Here is a 7127-nt window from a genome sequence, read left to right on the forward strand (position 1 = left end):
GTGCAACCATGGAGACCTGAGTTTGACTCTAAAATGATCCACACAAGATAGTTATTGACAATCATTCTAATTAAGTCAATTAAAAATTTTGGAGAATTACTTCTACCAGAGACCCTACTAGGCATGGTGTGAATCAAGGGAGAACTGAAAGTGTCTAATGTCTACCTCCATCTGATGGCTTATCTACTACAGGCCCATTTCTCATCTGTAGGGTCAAAGGCAGCAGTCCCTGCCACCCGACTCCTAGCATCATTGGACAGCATAGCATGGTGACAAGCAGGTATCTACGGCCCACCTGTGCCAGAGACTGAAGGGCAGGTCCGTGGGTGGCATAGTTGTCTTCTGTCTGTCTTGTTCCTCCCACACTGCACTGCCTGGGTTTGATTTGATTTGATATTTATGAGTCCTATGTATAAAACAGCTTTGGCCACCAAGCCAGGAACCAAGCTAGGATAAACAAAAGACAGCCATCTGCTCTGCCCCTGACTGATATAAGAACACCACCACCACCAAGGTGACTCTTTGCCCATTGTCAGGAGAAAGATGATCTTTTAAACTGGGCAACAAGACAAGCAGCCTTCTGTGGTGGTTTTAATAAGAAAGGCCTCCATCGTTTCAGATATTTGAGTGCTTGTTCACCAGGGGCACCATTTAATAGGATTAGGAGGTATGGCTATGTTAAAGTAAATGTAACACCAGGGGTGAGCTTTGGGGGCTAAAAAGTCCATGCCCATACCCAGTCAGTCTCTCTCTCTCTCTCTCTCTCTCTCTCTCTTTCTCTCTCTCTCTCTCTCTCCTTATAGATCAGGATTTAACTTTTAGCTACTGCTCCAAGTCCATGATAATGGACTAAACCTCTGAGGCTGTAACCAAGCCCCCAGTTAAAAGCTTTCTTTCATAAGAAAAGACACCTTGGTCATGGTATCTCTTTCACAGTTATACAATGGTGACTAAGATACCCTCCAAACATAATCTCAAAGGGGTGAACCTTATAAAAGGTAAGTCTTGTTTTAAGAAGAGCCAGGGGTGAAAGCTTGAAGCAATTTTCACTGGTTTTCAAAATTAATTTAGAGAGGGTGGACAATAGTCCAGTTCATGTGTTCAACCTTTCCAGAGCTCTGAGGTCCATAGGCGCAGTGGAGCGTCCAGATTGTAATTAAGGCTTTACTGACCATTTGAGCTATGGACAAAATGAAGGCAGGTCCATTATCTGACCCAATAGCAGCCTGCACCCAAGAATAACCTATCTCTTAACCACTGCCACAGCAGTCTCTCTCTGGATAACAACAGCTTCCACCAATCCTGAGAAGATGTCCACAAACACTAACAGATAATTATACCCAATGTGAGGGGGCCTCATCTCTATGAAATTGACTTCTTTATTTCTCAACAGTGGCTAGTCCCCGCACAGGAATGGTGGGGACTCATTGTACCCCTTGCCTTGGGTTGACTTGTATGCAAGAGAGACATTTAGAGGCAGCCTGCCACCTCTCAGAGATGCAGAATCTGGCACCTAGAATATAATAACTCAGTTACCCTGATGCCACCCAGATGGGTAGTCTGAAGCAGTTGGAACACCAAAAGACATCCAAGGGCCTCAGGGAGGATAATTCTTGAGTTGGATCCTGGGAGCTGGCCTTATTCTCATCTTTCTGGGAATAGGTGGGTTGGGGAAGGAACTGTGTGTATCAGGAAAAGCAATGGGCAAGACAGAAGGGGTTCTACAAGCATCACTGCTGACTTTCAGGCTGCCTGATCTTCCCTCCAATTTCCTTGCCTTCAGATGTGTTGCTATGTGATGTCCCTTGACTAGAACTCCTTGAGGAAGGAGACCACTGTAAGGAGAGTACGAATTTTTTTTTCTGTTTCTAACATACTTTTCAGCAATCAATAGGTCTCTATCTTTATAAAAATGTCATGGGCACGAAGGGTAGCAAAAGTATACCTTCAGGCTGTATAAGTTTATCTATCTGTCCTTTCCCTAACATAAGGCTTGATTGAGAGCCGTCAACTCTGCCTTCTCAGCCAATGAGCCATATGGCAAGGCTTGTACCATATGGTAGTGCCCACGGTGGCCCACAGTATAGTTAATGCTGCTACAGTTTTCCTCACTATGTTGATGACCAGGCCATTTCTATTGGTGAACAGATTGGCCTCTGCTTCAGGCAAGGGAGTGTCCTGGAGATCTGGGCAACTGGCCTGAGAAATGTCCAGCAAGTCCTCACAGTCATGAAAGGAGACCTCAGGATTGTCATCAAGCATCAATGTCACAGAGTAGAGGCTTTGTATAGTAGCAGAAGTGACACAGCATTGATGAAACAACAGACTGTGATACTGAGTGACTTTTTTGGACATTTGGCATCTATTGGCCATCTGTCCATCTTATGATGGTTTTAACAGCATGAAAAAACATTAAATTCAGATTCTGGCCCTGGGTAAGTTTGTCAGCTTCCTTTCCCAAAGCAGAGAGAGAGTTTCTACTCCACTCCACCCCCTAAAAAGAATTTCCCTAATCTCCAGGAGATCCCAAATCCCATGGGCCTATTTCCCTTTGCCCAGAATCAAAACTGATTCAGTATATGGACTTACTTCCTAGGACTGTTAGAAGGACTCTGGGTCTATGTAGGGAATATAGCAGTCACTAGAGACATCTCCAAACTCAGTGAGAGAGTGAGATCCTGGAATGTTTGTCAGGCAGCATCTCCCTGTAACCTCTCCCAGCCTGTCAAAGCCAAGAATGAAGCTGAGTCCCACAGATCAAGGGAGATCTCTCTGGGGCCTCCAGTTAAATGATTCAGCCAATCACTGGCAACCACATTGATAAAGCCAATTAAAAGTTTTAAGTTCTTTTTATTAATAGTCAGACCAAGAGTGGACTTGTGGCTCTGAAAAGTCTCTTGGTATCCAAACTCTGGAGTACAGAGTTTTTAAAGGCAAAACCCACAAAGACCATAATTTATGCCAAAATTAGATGAGAGCCAGAGTAACTTTGAAATGCTCATTTCTGATAGAATATACCAGTTATTTTAGATAATAGCTTACCAGATATTTTAAAAAGCATATCTTTTCTAATTATTTTAGTTTATATTAATTTTTTTGATTAATGCATACAGACATGCCCAAGGCCATGGAAATCTCAAATATGTTACTAAGGTAGACATAACTATTGTACAAAGAAGAGTAGAGAGCTGAGAACTATATAAGTACACACAAAATGGAGTCAAAACAAAAACTTAGTCATTTTAACTCCAGCACCTATGTAACAAATGGGACGTTTCTTTTCATGCATGGGTACAATACCTATATCACTGGGGAAGGTGAAGGCAAATGGGTTCCTGGGGCTTGCTGGCTGCCAAGTTAGGGAGAAAAAAGTGAACTCCAGGTTCAGAGAGATATTTTGTCTCTGGTCCCCCCAAGACAGAGTGGGGATGGAGAGATGGAGCAGTGGTTAAGAGCTCTGGATGTTCTTCCAGAGCTCCTGACTTTAAGCTCCACAATCACATGGTAGCTCACAACCATCTAAAATGGGATCTGATGCTCTCTTCTGGCATGCATGTGTGTATGCATAAAATATATAAATAAATCTTCCATGCAGTGGCAAGGACAAGAGAGAGATGCCCTCCTCACCCCTTGCCACTTGTGGCAGGCAGGAGAGCTGGCCCCTAGGTCATGAAAGCAGGAAAGTTGGCCCTGCCCCTCACCAGCTACATCACTCAGGAGAGCTAGCCCAAACCCTCATCTGCTGCAGCAATGGGTGAGCTAGCCAGGGCAGTGCTAGTACCTCACCCTGGTGATATGGATGCTGGAGGACTGGCAGGCTGACCTGCTCAGCTACCTCCCAGGCCCAGATCCAGGGCTTAGAGTTGGCCCACCTGTGAATTGCTGAAGAGCATGAAGAAGCTGGTCTTACAGATCCAAAGCTGCAGGATCTCCATGACACAGGGCAACATGTAACCGTTTTCATCAGTTCTTCAAGTTTCCATTATAGTTCTACAAAGATTGGTGCTAAATTTAATTAGAAGCCCCTTAAGCAACTTTCTCTCCCTCTGTTTTGTTCCTCTCCAAAAGAATGCATTTAGAATTAATTTCCCTTCCATGGTCCAAAAAAAAAAATCTCTGCTTAAATGGTTAAGGATTTATGTCAGAGTGGGCGCTCACAGGGAAAGAAGACATGAGCCTAATGCAAAGGAACGTGCAAACATCAGTCATAGTATAATGAAGAAGAAAACATGGGCAGATGTTAGCTTCAGATGGCTATAGCCAGCCCTTAAGTACGCTGAGCAGGAAGTACATGGGCATGGACCAGAATACAGTCGGATATAGTATCTGTTCTGGAAAACCTGAAACACTATCCAGCAGAACAGAAAGGTCCTTAGATCTCAGCCATGAGAAGCACTGAAATCTAAACCCACCGAAAGAGCTAGAGCCTTCTGGTCCCCTGCATCCAGTGTTTTGTACTTCAGAATAATTAAATTACATCCTCCAGGGACCTCCCCCGCCCCCAGCAATGTTAAACTTTATATGGAATGATTTGCTAAGAACTCATGAAACCGGTGACTTCAAAATGTGTACTTTTTTAATGTGTAGATTTTATTTTTAATGACCAAGCAATGTATGATGCAGCCACACCTTCTCTATGCCCACCACTGTTCGGGGGAAAACAGTTAGGCTCAGAAATGAGACATCTCATAAAGCAAATATGATCCGGGTCACCTTTTCCCTGAAAGCTTAATGGTTCGTATATGTTCTAGATGCTGTCATGGAAACAGAGGTATTACCATAACCAATTTCAACTTTCAAACAGGGCCACTAAAGAGGGCAGGCACTCGGCAGAGAGCACCACGCTCCTGTTACCATGAAGATTATACAGAGTTCGGAGGCTAACGAGAAGCAAACTTTTGTCACCCTGCCAATGCCTGCCCTGCTCTCAAACTCACTTCACCTTTATTAGATTCATCTTTAATGTTTGAATTAAAGTCCATTAGATGAAAAGACGCAGGACAACTTAGGAAAGAAACTAAGTACGTTCTTCTGCTTTAAAAGTGTTTACTTACAGGGCTGTGGAGATGGCTCAGTGGGTATGAGCACTGGCTGCTCTTCCAGAGGTCCCAGGTTCAATTCCCAGCACCCACATTGCAGCTCACAACCATCTGTAAGTCCAATTTCAGGGGGTCTGACACCCTCTTCTGGCCTCTGCAAGTACTCTCTGCACATGACACCCGCATAATAAAATGCAGACAAAAACCATATAATAAAATAAAAATAAATAAAAATCTCAATAAATAAAGTTTTTATTAAGGAATCAGTGGTTAAGATGGAGTCAGGTTTGGTTCCCAGTACCCCAGTGGCAGTTCACAACTGCCTGTAACTCCAGTTCCAGCAGATCCAATGCCCTGATCTGGCCCTCCTCCTCAGGCACTTGTACACACATGGTACACATACAAGTATGTAGGCATGCATATACAGAATAATAATAATAAGTAAATCTTTAAAGTGAGAAGTCAGAAAACATAGAAAATCAAACTACTGACAAACATAAACTAACAACATATATACCTTAGCAGAATGATGAAGGGTTCCAAAAGTAAACCTAAGACAGACCTATTAGACCCAGCAAGACTCGGAGGGCAGATAATGTGTAATATAAGGTAAGCCCGGTCTTTAATCCTGACTTCAACACTCACTGCCTGGGTAACCCTGGCCAATAAGTAACGACCAGATCAGCTGAAAAACTCCTTTCTGCCTTTGGCTCAGTACCCTGTCACCACCCACCCACCCCCAAACACACACACACACATACACACACACACACACACACTCCCTCTCCCTCTCCCTCTCCCTCTCCCTCTCCCTCTCCCTCTCCCTCTCCCTCTCCCTCTCCCTCTCCCTCTCCCTCTCCCTCTCCCTCTCCCTCTCCCACTCTCCCTCCTTCGATATCCTTCCTCCCCTTCCCCCTTCTTTCTCTGTCTTCCTTAATTTCCCCCTTTCTGCTTTCTTCCTTTTCTCAGTGGTGACCTGAACAGCCAGCATCTTGATGAACAGAAGACCTGCAGGTACAAAAGCCTCTCCACCAAGCTTGCTACAGCTGCCACTACTAGAACTCAGAAGTCCCTTGAACCTACAGAATGACACAGCACTTTTACTCACATTCAAAATGTTAACATTATTAACAGAATCATGCTACTAGTTCATTTAGAAAAGCAGATTCTGCCATTTTTGCTCAAAGGCCGGTTTCCTTTTCTAGAATTCTTATATTTTTGGTTGTGAGCCTAGCCTTTAACGGCTGAGCCATCTCTCCAGCCCCTTTTCTAGAATTCTAATCGAGTAAGTCCTGTATAAGGCATGGTAAGCCGCCCTCTTCTGTTCGTAGACCGGCAGTGCAGGGCAATCAGCGAACTAACGAATCGTCAGCTCTGAGTAGGGTTTCACATTGTACTGTGAACACAGCAGGATTTTAACATCCAAGAACATTCCTACTGACCTCCAGCCACTGGAATATCCACTTACGCAGAGTGGCTCCTCTTTGCTAGTTAAGACGTACCCATTCCTCTCTAGGGTGGCTGACCAGCGACCTCACTGAATCTGCAACAGCATACTCCTCCTGGCAAAGAGGAAAACATTGACTTGGGCTAGGCTCCATGCCTGATTTCCCTGGGCTACTGAAGGAACTCGTCAAATGTGTAAACAATGTACCTCCCCCTTGTCGCTCCCTTTCTCTTTGTTTTCACACTCATTGCCTAGAAGCTTTGAAAATGAGGCCAAACTGCTAATGTGTTCACACTTCCGCTAACATGGTGCCAGACGCTTGGTCCCGCCATAACTTCCTCTGTGCCTTAGCAGAATACTGGTGTGCACCTGACAGCAGTCCAAAGGGCCGGGCCAGGATGACGTGCAGGACCAAGCAGTTTATCCCACAGCTACCCTAGGCTGCTGCCACTTGCATCTGCACAGGAAGGAAATGGAAAGTAAAAGGGAAACTGACACCACTTTAGAGCAAAGTGAAGTTTGGGGCTAACCTCCAATCAAGACACTGTTTTAAGCTCAGTTGGCTGACTTCTTTCCTCAGTTACTCTCATGTGCTTCTTCCTCTTTCCCCAGAGTCACTGAGGTGTTTTCATAAGGGCTCC

At 44.6% G+C, this 7127-nt stretch overlaps 1 non-coding gene across 1 annotated transcript; it reads right to left on the bottom strand.

Annotated features, from left to right (window-relative positions):
- Positions 1-397: 397 nt before the first annotated feature.
- Positions 398-541, bottom strand: LOC120101259 (small nucleolar RNA SNORA48). Its single transcript, XR_005501635.1, has one exon. It is a non-coding gene; the product is annotated as a small nucleolar RNA SNORA48 (small nucleolar RNA).
- Between the last annotated feature and the right edge of the window lie 6586 nt (positions 542-7127).

Source organism: Rattus norvegicus, chromosome 2, assembly GCF_036323735.1.
Source record: "Rattus norvegicus strain BN/NHsdMcwi chromosome 2, GRCr8, whole genome shotgun sequence".
Classification (NCBI taxonomy): domain Eukaryota; kingdom Metazoa; phylum Chordata; class Mammalia; order Rodentia; family Muridae; genus Rattus; species Rattus norvegicus.